At 45.5% G+C, this 13952-nt stretch overlaps 1 protein-coding gene and 1 pseudogene across 2 annotated transcripts in view; both read left to right on the top strand.

The window, feature by feature from the left end:
• Positions 1-13952, top strand: part of mrps9 (mitochondrial ribosomal protein S9) — a 151408-nt gene that overhangs the window by 26796 nt on the left and 110660 nt on the right. The gene's annotated exons all lie outside the window — the stretch shown is intronic.
• Positions 4334-4833, top strand: LOC119977160 (annotated as a pseudogene).

Below are 13952 nucleotides of genomic sequence, written 5' to 3'. Positions count from 1 at the left end.
AATACTTTCGTTAGTGCGAGAAACAGATTTTAAGGGGAAGAAAAGGGCATTTGGTGAAGTACTTTGAGTGAAAAGAGCTCCCACCTGCAAGTTTAATATTTTAATGCACTCTGCTGCAATGGCCTCCAGCTTCACTTTCACAACTTTAGTGTGCTACCACACTAAATCATTACAGCAACTCGAATTTCATCATGAAAGTGACTGATGGGACAGCTTCTTGGAACAAAGACAATTCCTGCTTCGACCAGTAACAGTTATCTCTTTAATTTTTATTACTTGGCTATAGAATAAGGAGTTTGCTTTAACATTTGATGCCTCAATGCAAGGTATTCTACATTGCAGTAGAAGATATTTTAACAAGTATTTTCAAAATGAGAGCAGAATTTGAAGATGCTAATCAGAACAATTCTATTCAACTTGTCTTTAAATATAGTGGTATGCTTTTTTTTCTAATTGATTTACTTTGCCTATTTCATCCATTATACAATTATTCATGATATATTATGATTTCTACTCATTTATAATAAATAAAGTTGTTAAGACAAGTGTGTCTAAGTGAAATTGACAACTAACATTAAGTGCCAGATGTTGATTATGGAATTCCTAGAATATGCTGAGAACAGTTTAAATAAATTAGCACCTGCACATTAGCTGGTCTTGCTATTAATTTATAAGCGAATCAGTAGAAATGACATTTGGTTGAGTCATTGATTAAGTAAATAGCTGCATTTTCACTACCCAGGCAGAATAACTAATTAATAGAGATGGCCAATGTGACCTGCTGCTTTTCTCAAGTCAATGATACAGTCACATTCAATTCTCCATTGCTAGAACAGGTGAAATGATGCCTATTTAGGCATTGTCAACCTGGCACTTGGCCTGGATTTTGGTGGCTAAATTAATCTTTTAAAATCTGATTTAGAAATTCTCTTTCACTAGGACAGGTGAAATGATGCCTATGTAGTTGCTGTCAACTTGGCACTTGGCCTGGATTCTGCTGGCTAATTTATAAATCAGATTTCTGAAGCATAATGCTAAATTTTGTTAGTGAGTCTTTGTAAAGGAGTTTCTGGTATCAAATTACTTTTTATTCAATGAAGTATAATCTGTACATTATTGTATTTGAATGCAATAGTAACGTCATAAATAAATATGGGCAGCATTTCCAAAGGAGTTTTAGTACAAAAAAAATCTGCATGGCATTTATAAATTTTAGTCTACTTGTGATAACTTGTGGCTTTAATGTGCTAGGATAAAGGTTATTTTGTAAAGTTGGGAAATACATAAATTAAGTTTCTCATGAACTTTTATTTTCACTTTATCTATCTTTACATCTACTCTGCTGGTTAGAATTCAAGTGAAGCCTGAATTCAAGCTCTTGTATAACCTGAATTGAGACTTTCTGGAGCGTGGAATTTAAGTCTTTGTTTTGAAGTCAGTTTTGGACTTGCTACCTGGTTTAAACTACCCAAGTGTAGAGTCAATGCAAAGCTGGAGTTGCTTCGTGCAAATGCCAAACTTGCAGTGTAAATGCACCATCAGCATGGATAATATTATAAATGCTCCATTAGTCAAAAATACTTTAATGCAAAGGATTTGGTCACATGTCGTAGTTTTGGTGCATGTTGCAGATCACTGAGTTAATTGCTGTAGAAACATCCCTTTCACGTGTGGCGATTTGTAGCCTGGATCTACGGATTGTGATTGTAGAGACTCCAACTTTATTTTCATGATATGGCTGACCAGGAATCTCTCCCACTCTTACTGTCTGCTATTGGCATAGTTTCCATGGAATCCTTACCGTACAGAAGGAGGCCATTCGGCCCAAGAAGTCTGCACCGATTCTCCAAAAAAGCACCCTATCCCCACAACCGCATTTAACCTGCACATCTTTGGTCACTAAGGGGTAATTTAGCATGACCACATCTATGGACTGTGAGAGGAAACTGGAGCATCTGGAGGAAATCCATGCAGCCATTGGGAGAATGTGCAAACTCCACATAGTCACCCAAGGCCAGAATCAAACCTGGATCGCTGGAAGTGTGAGACAGCATTGCCACCATGCTGGCATGTTTTGGAAGGATTTGTAGGTTGATGATCAACCTTTTCCATTGTATTATGAACACATCTGGACTATCAGGTCCTGGAGTGGGACTCAAATCCAAAGATTCTGACTTTAGTGGCAAGGTTGCTACCTACTGCGCCACAAGACCTCCTCACCGTAGCCACTGACAGATCTCCTTCCTGAGATCACCCATGGATTTAGGAAGTTTGGGGGCTGGCGTACCTTCCACTAGTTGGAGTCGTACCTAGCACAAAGGAAGATGGTTGTGATTGTCAAAAGACCAATCATCTCAAAACCTGAGACTTTTAACTTTTAATTTAATTTGCAATGTTCGAAAAGATGTTTGAGATTCTGCATGTATAATTCTTTTTATTTTTTCTGGTCTTTTTCATTTGGTTCTGTTTGAAGGTGTTTGACTAGATAAGATTTTGTTACGGGAGGAGGGGTGGACCTTTGTGCTCAGACCTTGGGAGGGACTGTTTGTTTTTTTGCTCTTTGCCATTGCTTTGGGAACTTGTACTAAGAGTGGAGGGGGGGGAAGAGAACCAGCAGGCAGTAGGATGCTATGCGCCAGGGACGGGCTGCCAGGCCAGCTGGGAGGGCTAGTCCACGGAAGCAAAGTGGGGGGTGAGCTGAAGATCAATGTAGTGGGGGGGAGGGGAGACACCGGTGGAGACTGCTGACGAGGAGGGGACTTTCAAGGTGTTGGAGGAGGAGAGTGGACGATGGTAGCTGCTGGGGGGCAAACCAGATGAGGTGTGGGCATGGGCCAAGGGCTGGCCTCGGAAAGGTCATGGTTGATCGACAGGGGAGGGGGGTACAGCGCCCCTGACCAGGTTGATCACGTGGAACGTATGTGGGCTGAATAGGTTGGCCAAAAGGTCCCCTTGAGGCAGCTGAAGGCGGACGTGGCCATGTTGCAAGAGACACATTTGAAGCTGGGAGACCAAGTTAGATTGAAGAAGGGATGGGTCGGGCAGATGTTTCATTCGGGACTGGACTTTAAAACAAGGGGGGTGGCAATTCTTGTTAACAGGAAGGTGGCATTCGAATGGGAAACATAGAGGCAGACCTGGGGGGGTAGATTTATTATTGTTAGTGGGAAGCTGGAGGGAATGGCTGTGGTGTTGGTGAATATTTCCGCCCCAAACTGGGATGATGATGTGTTTATCAGGAGGGTGCTGGGGAGGATTCCGGACCTGGACTCGCACCGACTGATTATGGGGAGATTTTAACACGGTTCTAGATCCGAGACTAGACCAGTCGAGTTCCAGGTCGGGAAAGGTTTCAGCAATGGCGAAAGAGCTGAGGGGGTTCATAGAGCCCATGGGAAGGGTGGATCCGTGGAGGTTCAGGAGGCCAAGGAGCAAGGAGTATTCATTTTACGCCCATGTGCACAAGGTGTATTCCAGGATAGACTTTTTCATACTGGAAAAAACGCTGTTAGGTGGGGTGGCTGGCACTGAATATTCAGCAATCGCGGTGTCGGATCACGCCCCACACTGGAGAGACCTACGAGCGAACACAGGAAAGACCCAGCGTCCACAATGGAGGTTAGATGTAGGGCTGCTAGCGGAGGATGAGATCTGTGAGCGGGTGAGGGAGGCCATCCGAGGGTACATAAAGAGCAACGACACGTGTGAAACTGCGGCAGGAGTTGGTTGCGAAGCACTGAAGGCGGTTATCAGAGGGGAATTCATCTCGAGTCGGGCCCACAGGGAGAAGACGGAATGAGCAGAGTTGGACAGGCTGGTAGGGGAAATTTTAAAGGTGGACAGGTAATATGCGGAGTCTCCAGATGACGAGCTCCTGACGGAGCATCAGAGACTTCAAATGGAATTTGGGCTCCTGTCCACAGGTAAGGCAGAGGGGCAGCTGAGGAGGGTAAAAGGGGCGGTGTACAAATATGGGGAGAAAGCTAGTAGGATGTTAGCACATCAGCTGAGAAAACAGGAGGCGCCGATGGAAATTGGGAAAGTAAAGGATATGAGGGGGGAGGTGGTGGTGGACCTGGGGGCGGTAAATGATGTGTTTCGTGAATTCTATGGGCGACTTTATAAAATGGAACCCCCAGCCGGGGAGAAGCGTTTTCTAGGTGGGCTAAAGTTCCCGAAGGTAGATGAGGAGCTGGTGGAAGGCTTGGGGGGGCCCAATTGGCCTCTGGGAGGTGATAGATGGATTGGGGACGATGTAATCGGGTAAGGTCCCGGGACCTGATGGATACCCAGTGAAGTTCTACAAAAAGCTTTCTGGGTTACTGGAGCCGCTCCTGGTTAAAGCTTGCCATCTTTGCTGTCGAGATGAAGGTCCAGCTGTGCAGTTTCAGTGGGTATAAAATATCCCCGGATCACGGGAAGCGCTATGCCAGAATTGATGGGAAGGTTTTCCAGTTTCTGAACTCCAAATGCGAGTCAGCCTTCCTCTCCAAGAGAAACCCTCGACAGATCAACTGGACTGTCTTGTACAGGCAAAAGCACAAAAAAGGACAGTCTGAAGAGATTCAGAAAAAGCGCTCCCGTCGTGCAGTGAAGTTCCAACGGGCTATTACTGGTGCCTCTCTTGCTGAGATTATGCAAGAGGACTGAGGTGCGCAAGGCTCAACGTGAACATGCAATCAGGGCTGCCAAGGAGGTTAAGAAGGCCAAAGCAGCAACAAAGAAAGTCAGTGCGGCTACAGCTAAGGCTGCTCAGAAGACAGCACCCAAACAGAAGTTTGCTAAGCCAATGAAGTCTCAGGCTCCATGTGTTGGTGGAAAACGCTAAATAGCATTAACTGTTGATGTACAATAAAACCTGGACCAAAAAAAAGCTTCTAATGAGTCCAAGGAGTCGGGAGCTCCCCCCCCAACGTTATCACAAGCATCAATCTCTCTCCTTTTGAAGCGGGATAAGGACCCAGAGAGCTGTGGATCATACAGGCCGATCTCTCTTTTGCACGTAGACGGTAAATTTCTGGCAAAGATCTTGGCCAGGCGTATCGAGGACTGTGTCCCAGAGGTAATCGGGGAGGATCAGATGGGATTTGTGAAGGGTAGAAACCTGGCGTCCAATATTAGACGGCTCTTAAATATTATAGTGATGCCAGCGGAGGGACGTGAGGTTGAGGTGGTAGTAGCCATGGATGCAGAAAATGCCTTTGACTGGGGGGAGTGGAAGTACCTATGGGATATTTTAGGCAGGTTTGGCTTCAGGCATTGATTTGTGGATTGGGGCCGGTTGCTATACCAGGCTCCGGTGACAAATGTAAGAACCAACTGGGTCCGGTCAGAATATTTTGGTGTTTGCCGGGGACAAGACAAGGATGTCCGCCCTCCCCACAGCTGTTTGCCCTGGCCATGGCTGGAATAATGGAGGCACTGGAAGAATTTTTGCGGTTTTCAGGCTACAAGGTAAATATGGGAAAGAGCGAGGAGTTTGCGTTTCAGGCACGGGGGCAGGAAAGCAAATTGAGGGAGTTACCGTTTAAAATGGTGGGGAGGAGTTTCAGGTATCTGAGGATTCAGGTGGCTCAGGATTGGGGGCAGCTTCACAAGTTAAATTTGGGTAGAGCAGTCGATCAGATGAAAAGGGATTTCCGCAGGTGGGACATGCTCCCGCTGACACTGGCGGGGAGGGTGCAGACAGTGAAGACGAAGGTCCTCCCGAGGCGTCTCTTCTTTTTTCAATGTTTCCTGAGTTTTGTCCCAAAGGTCTTTTTTAGGAAAATGAATGCGATGATCTTGGGTTTTTGTGGGCTGGTAAAACCCCGAGGGTGAAGAAAGCACTCCTGGAATGGGGTCCCGGGGAGGAAGGCTTGGCCTTCCCGAGTTTTATTAACTATTACTGGGCTGCTAACATATCGATGGTCAGGAAGTGGGTAGTGGGGGCGGGGGCGGTTTGGGGGCATGTAGAGGCGGCATCTTGTAAGGGCACGAGCTCGGAGGTTTTATTAACGGCGCCTCTGCCGTTCTCACCGGCTCGGTACTCCACAAGCCCGGTGGTGGTGGCACCTGAGGGTATGGGGACAATGGAGACATCACATGATTTTGGTGGGGGCGTCAGTGTGGTCACCGATTTGTGATAATCACCGTTTTGTTCCGGCGGGGGCTAGATGGGGGCTTTAGGAGGCGGCAGCGGACAGGGATTGAGAGATTTGGGGATCTCTTCATTGAGGAGAGTTTCCCGAGCCTGGAGGCATTAGAGGGGGAGTTTGAGTTGCTGGGTGAGAACAGAAGATTTCGGTACTTGCAGGTACAGGACTTTGTTCAGAGGCAGTTTCCAAGCTTTCCTCTCCTCCCCTGAGGGGACTACAGGATAAGGTGTTGTCAAAAACGGGAGTTGGGGAGGGGGTCTCGGAGATATACAAGGAATTGATGGAGTGGGCAGGGATCCCTATCGGGGAGATGAAGAGGAAGTGAGAGGAAGAGTTGGGAGGGGAGTTGGAAGTCGGACTATGGGAAAAGGCCTCGAGGAAAGTCAATTCATCCTCGTTGTGTGCCAGGCTTAGCCTGATCCAGTGCAAGGTAGTTCATAGGGCTCATATGACTGTGGCCCGGATGAGTTGGCTTTTTGAGGATGTGGAGAATAGGTATGGACGTTGTGGGGGAAGCCCGGCGAATCATGTGCATATGTTCCGGGCGTGTCCGAAGTTGAGGGGATTCTGGCAGGGATTTGCGGACGTCATGTCAGAGGTCCTGGAAGGGAGGGTGACTCCGAGTCTGGAAATGGCAATATTTGGGGCATCGGAAGATCCAGGGGCCCGGGGGGGGGGGCGGCTATGTCGGAGCCTCCAAAGTCAGGCATATGGGTTAGCGACATGGCAGGGTTTCTCAGTCTGCAAAAAAATTAAGTTCGCCTTGAGAGGTTCAACCCAGGGGTTCGCCCGGAGGTGGCAGCCGCTCATCCACTTCTTTAAGGAAAATTCAACGCAGCAGTAAGGGAAGGGGGGGGGGGCAGGGAGAGGGGGGGCAGCGAGTGGGGAAAAGGGGCGTAGGAAATGGGAGGCATGGTAGTGTAAGACCAGGACGGAACTTAATCTACAGGTAATCAGGAGATAGGGCGGGGGCGTAGTAGGGTGGGGGCGTAGTAGGGTATGTTATTTTAATATTGCGTGTGTCAGCCCGCTCGGTTGTTTAAGAAATGTTAAATTGCTAAACTGTAAATATTACAAATGCTTCAATAAAATATTTTCCAAAACAAAAGACCAATCATCTCGGCCCAAGGACGTTGCTGCAGTAGTGTCCAGGCCCAACCATCTTCAGCTGCTTCGTCAGTCACCTTCACTCTAAAGTAGCAGCATAAGTGGAGATGATGCTTGATCGCACAATGTTCAGTACCATTCACAACTCCTTGGATACTGAAGCAATCTGCTTCCGTACACTAAGACCTGGATAGCGTTCAGGCTGGGCAAGTGACTTGCTCGCAAAATAAGTGCCAGGCTAACGAGAGAAGATCTTAACCATCTCCTCTTGACACTCAATGGCATGACCATTGCTGAATCCCCTATCATCAGTATTCTGGGGGATTTACCATTGAACAAAAACCTAACCAGACAAGCCATATAAATACAGAGGCCACAGGAACAAGAGTAGAGACTGAGAATATTTTGGTACTTTGCTCACGGCCTGACTTCCGAAAGCCTGTCTGCCATCTACTGGCATCAGTCAGGAGTGTGATGGAACACTCTGTATGCTTGGATGAGTGCAACCCCAACAACACTCAAACTCAACATCATCAAACAAAGAAGCCTGCTTGCTCGGCACCTCACACGGCACTTTAAATATTCACTTGCTCCAGAACTGGCAGGCAATGATAGGAGTGTGTACCATCTCCAAGAGGCACTGCACCAACTCACCAAGGCTCTTTTGATAACCCCTTCCAAATCTTGGGTGCATATGAACTAGTGCCTGAAGCCTACAGACAAAGGTTTAGAAATATAAGGAAAGAATTTGGTCAAACATACATGGAGTTTGAAAGGATCAAACAGAATAATTTTGATAGGTAGATAAGGGCTTTGAATATAGACCAAACATATGAAGCTTTCTGAGAAATTATACCTTTGGAGGAGTTTAAAAATTCAATTCCTGATGTAGTGAGAACTCGTGTGGAAGAGCCGAGGGTTAAAACTGTGAGGTTAGCAGCAGAAATGGCAGATGATTATGAATTAGTTCATAAATCAAAGCTTGGTTTCCGACATTAGTTTCAGCCTGTGAGGGATAGAAACTGGGGAAAAGAGAAATACTCAAGTGGTAGCACGGTAGCATAATGGCTTCACAGGTCCAGGGTCCCAAGTTCGATTCCCGGCTTGGGTCACTGTCTGTGCGGAGTCTGCACGTTCTCCCCGTGTCTGCATGGGTTTCCTCCCACAGTCCAAAGATGTACAGGGGTAGGTGGATTGGCTATGATAAATTGCCCGTAGTGTCCAACAACAAAAAAGGTAAGGTGGGGTTACGGGGATAGGGTAGAAGTATGGAGAGAGGGTGGAGGTGTGGGCTTATGTAGGGTGCTCTTTCTGCCGTTCCCGCCGGCATGGTACTCTACCAGCCCCAAAGTGGTGGCGGCCTTGAGAGTCTGGGGCCAATGGAGGGGATATGTGGGAGCAATGGAGCTCATCAAACAAAGACCATCGGTCTGGTCCCCAATCTGCAATAATCACCGGTTTGCCCCGGGGAGGATGGGCGGGGGTTTCCGAATATGGCGGAGAGCAGGGATTGAGAGGATGGGGAACTTGTTTATAGAGGGGAACTTTCCGAAAAGTATGGCGCTGGAGAAGTTTGCATTGGCGGGGGGAAATTAATTTTGATATCTGCAGGTGCGGGACTTTCTGCGCAACAGGTACCAACCTTTCCACTCCTGCCGCAAAGGGGGATTCGGGACAGGGTAGTTTCCAGAGGATGGATAGGGGAGGGGAGCATTTCTGTCATTTATAAGGAACTTGTGGGATCAGAGGAGACGCAGACTGAGCAGCTGAAGCGAAAGTGGAGGAGGAGCTGGGGGGAGAGATGGAGGAGGTCCTTTGGGCGGACATGTTGAGTAGAGTCAACGCGACCGCAACTTGTGCCAGACTCAGCCTGATTCAATTCAAGGTCGTTCACCGGGCTCACATAACAGTGGCCCAGATAAACAGATTCTTTGGGGTGCAAGAAAGGTGCGCAAAATGTGCGAGGGGACTAGCGAACCATGTCCACATGTTCTGGGCATGTCCAAAGCTGAGGGGATTTTGGCAGGGGTTTGCTGACATCATGTCCAAGGTATGAAAAGCAAGGTTGGCATTGAGTCCAGAGGTGGCGATTTTCGGGGTGTCACAGGATCCGGGAATCCAGGAGGAGAAAGAGGCAGATGTTCTGGCCTTTCTTTCCCTGGTAGCCCACGAAAAGAGGGGCTAGTTCACAGAAACTTTTAGATATCGTGAATGAAGGGCGCCTGTTTCTGTGAATGTTTTTTTTAAAGGGGGAGAATCAGGTGTGTGTTTTAGTTTCTTGAAATTTTAGTTTCTTGAAATTTTGTTTTTACCTAATTGTTTTTTTTCTCCAAGGAAGGGGAGACTGTTAAGTAATGGGTTAAGAGACATTGCAATTAGTTGTCTCATTTATGTTAACTGTTCAATGATTGTCTCATTTATGTTAACTGTTCAATGATTGACACTGATATGTAAAGGGGCTTCAGGTGGACTCTGGAGCTTGTGATGATCTGTAGAGTTCTGTGCAGAGTGAGTTTGATCCATTAAAGGTGTGTTGGTGGAAAATGAGCTGAACTCTTGCCTCTTCATACCACAGCATCTAGTACATTTTACATGCACTATGTTTATATTTTCATGTACATTGTTTATATTGCTGCTGTTACAATGCCAAAAAATACCTCAATAAAATGTTTATTAAAAAAAAAAGTTAGGGTGCTCTTTCCAAGGGCTGGTGCAGACTCGATGGGTTGAATGGCCTCATTCTGCATTGTAAATTCTGCGTTAAGAGGCAAAGGTGATCTGATGGGAGATAATAAGGAGAGTGTACCTCAGATTAAAAAGGAAATCCAGGAGGGTGGAAGAGACATGAAAAGTTTAAAATGTTTTCACTAATAAACTAGGCCATGTAAAGTCACAGTGTTGGTGGTTGAAGAAAAGCACTGGGAAGGCTGAGATGGTAAAACAGGATAAGACCGTGGGGTTTGTTAGTGGTAAAGGAAAGTCCAAGTGAAGTGAAGGAGGTGCAAAAGATTGTGCAGCCTGATCAAGAGGTGATTGATAAGAAGGTGCCGGATCTCTTTAAAGAATTTACTTGTCTGGGTAAAGTTTACTCGTGTGAATCAGGAGGAGCAGGTAAAGAGGTCACAATTTTAAGAGATACGAGAGCTAGTCAATCTTTGATGGTAAGAGATGAGGAGTTATGTAGTTTGGGAGGTATATTGCCAGAAAAGGTGGTAATATGTGGAACTCGGGGTGAGAGTAGTGTTCCACTATATAAACAACGGAAGCCTAATTTTATTCTAAATAGGGCAGCACGATGGCACAGTAGTTAGTATTGCTGTTACACGGCACCGAAGTCCCAGGTTCCATCCCGGCCCTGGGTCACTGCCCGCGTGGAATTTGCACAGTCTCCCCGTATTTGCGTGGGTTTCGCCCCCATAACTCAACGATGTGCAGGATAGGTCACCAATTAAATTGCCCCTTAATTGGAAAAAAATGAATTGGGTACTCTAAAGGTCACAAATTACAACTCGATGGATGTTTCTCCATCTTTAGCTGAATCAAAAGTAGCTGAAAGTATATCCCTATATTTTTAATTATCAAATTGAATGAGTTAACAATTGGCATTATTCCTGGATCCTGTTCTAAAAGGGCAGCACGGTAGCATGGTGGTTAGCATAAATGCTTCACAGCTCCAGGGTCCCAGGTTCGGTTCCCGGCTGGGTCACTGTCTGTGCGGAGTCTGCACGTCCTCCCCGTGTGTGCGTGGGTTTCTTCCGGGTGCTCCGGTTTCCTCCCACAGTCCAAAGATGTGCGGGTTAGGTGGATTGGCCATGCTAAATTGCCCGTAGTGTCCTAAAAAGTAGGGTTGCGAGGGGGGTTTGTTGGGTTACGGGTATAGGGTGGATACGTGGGTTTGAGTAGGGTGATCATTGCTCGGCACAACATCGAGGGCCGAAGGGCCTGTTCTGTGCTGTACTGTTCTATGTTCTATGTTCTATAAGGTAAGGTTGGAAAGTGCAGTGAAGAGTGGTGAAGTGATAGTAGGAGTAATAGAGAAACTATCTTGTCCAGGAATACAGTTTATCTTGGGTAATGCTATAGCTGGATCGAAGGTGGGAGTGATGCCTCCTGTAGTTGATGGGCCAGAGGAAAATCAGACAACTGAAGTGTTGAGAGATGAGTATCCTGGGTTTTTTCCAGATTGTGCAGTAACAAGGTCGCAAAGTCACAGGTTAAGACAAGAGGAGAAATCAAAGAGTGAAGATTAAGTTGAAGTGCAATTATCAGAAACTATTTTTGATCGGATGGTAGAAAATAAGCAAGAACAGGTGGAGGATGGGGCGGATATTTTTAGTTCAGGAAAATTGGCAGAGTTACAACAGAAAGAATAAACCGGATGAATCAGAAAGCATACACGGAAGAGGAATCTGAGTGTATACCAGTGTTATTACCGTGAAAGTGATGCCTTGATGAGAAAATGGAGACCTTTACATATGCAGGCGGATGAAAAGTGGGCAGAAGTTCATCAAGTAGTATTGCCGATAAGGTATAGAGTTGCACATGTGGTACAGTGGGTGGTCATTTGGAGTAAGGAAAACTCGAGCTAAAATACGAAAAAAAATTATTGGCCTGGCCTACATAAAGGTTTTGTCGATCATGTCACACATGTCAAGTGATAGGGAAACCTCAAGCAGTGATAAAACCTGCAGCATTCCAACATTTGAGGAATCTTTTACAAAGGTCTTAATTGATTGTGTAGGACCGCTTCCTAAAACGAAAAGTGGAATCAATACCTTTTGACTGTAATGGGTGTGTCTACTAGGTTTTCAGAGGCCATTCCAGGATGCAATGTTACAGCTAAAAAGATTGTGGAGGAGTTACTTAAATTCTTTACTAGATATGGACTACCCACAGAAATACAATCCGATCAAGGCTCAAATTTTACCTCCAAAAGTTATTCAAAGAAGTCATGGATAGCTTAGGAATAAAACAATTTAAATCAACTGCGTCCCATCCAGAATCGCAAGGAGCATTAGAAAGGTGGCATCAGACATTAAAGACAATGTTGAGGGCTTATTGTCAAGATTATCCAGAGGATTGGGATAAAGGAATTCCATTGGGACTGTTTGCAATTAGGGATGCACCTAATGAGTCAACCAAATTTAGTCCTTTTGAACTAATTTTTGGTCATGAGGTAAGAGGACCACTTCAATTGATTAAGAAAACATTGTGAGTGAGAAACTAGAACTTACATTATTGGATTATGTGTCAAATTTTAGGGAACGATTAAAGAGAGCAGGTGAATTGGCTAGACACCATTTAAAAGTTGCACAACATGTGATGAAACGGGTAGCGGACAAGAAATCCAAAGTTTGTAGTTTTGCCTGTTTAGTATTGTTACCAGTGGTAGATGAACCTTTAAAAGCAAGGTTTTGTGGACCTTATCAGGTTGAAAGGAAATTTAGTGAGGTGAATTATGTGGTAAGAACGCCAGATAGAAGGAAAACTCACCGAGTGTGTCATATTCTTAAAAGGTACTTTGAAAGGGAAGGAGAGAAAAAAGAGGAGGTTGTCATGATTCTAATTCAAAGTGACGAACCAAATCCAGATGACTGAATTTGACATACCTCAAATTAAATTGGAAAACGAGGATGTTCTTAAAAATTGGGATAGATTGTTGAGTTGCCTTCCAGAGGAAAAACTAACTGACCTGAAAGAGTTATTGATATCAAATGGGCAAGTTTGTGGAGATAAGTTGGGAAGCACTAAAATGGCTATACATGATATAGATGTGGGAAATGCTGTTCCAATCGAACAACATTCATATCGACTTAACCCTTTAAAATTGGCACAGGTTAACAAAGAGATTGAAAGCATGCTTAAAAATGGCATAATTGAAGTGGGTTGCAGCCAATGGCACTTACCCATTGTGATGGTACCGAAACCGGACGGTACCCAACAGTTGTGTGTGGACCATAGAAAGGTTGATGCAATTAACAAAACTGACTCTTATCCTATCCCACGCCTGGAGTATTACATTGAGAAGGTGGGACAATCCGCTTTTATTTCCAAATTGGATTTACTTAAAGGTTACTGGGAGGCACCTTTATCCGACCGGGCGAAGGAGTTTTCAGCTTTTGTGACTCGAGATGGTATATACCAATTCAAAATTATGCCATTTGGCATGAAAAACGCACCAGCCACATTTCAACAGTTAACTAACAAAGTTGTTTCAGCATTACCCAGTTGTGTGGTATACATCGTCGATCTGGTAATGTTTAGCCAGACATGGACAGAACAGTTGAAGCATTTGATGCAGTTGTTTGATCGACTTCAAGAGGCGGGTTTGGTGATAAACCTAGCCAAAAATGAATTTGGAAAAGCCCAAGTCACTTTCCTTGGCCATACAATCGGACAGGGCCGAATGGTCCCACGGGATGTGAAAACAAAAGTTATTGGGGAGTTTCCGATACCCTCGACACAACGGGACGTAATGCGATTCCTGGGTATGAGTGGCTTTTACCGGAAATTTGTACCGAATTTTAGTAGTGTGGTCGCTCCACTGACGGACTTGCTGAAGAAGCGTAACAAATTCCAGTGGACAGCGGAGTGTCAGCAGGCAGTTGATGGCCTGAAGGCTGTGCTAACCACTGCTCCTATGTTAGTCATCCCAAATTACGCAAAACCTTTCAAAGTGGCTGTTGATGTGAATGATGTGGGCGTAGG

This window comes from Scyliorhinus canicula, chromosome 14, assembly GCF_902713615.1.
Source record: "Scyliorhinus canicula chromosome 14, sScyCan1.1, whole genome shotgun sequence".
Lineage (NCBI taxonomy): Eukaryota > Metazoa > Chordata > Chondrichthyes > Carcharhiniformes > Scyliorhinidae > Scyliorhinus > Scyliorhinus canicula.
This window is presented reverse-complemented; position numbering and strand designations above follow the sequence as displayed.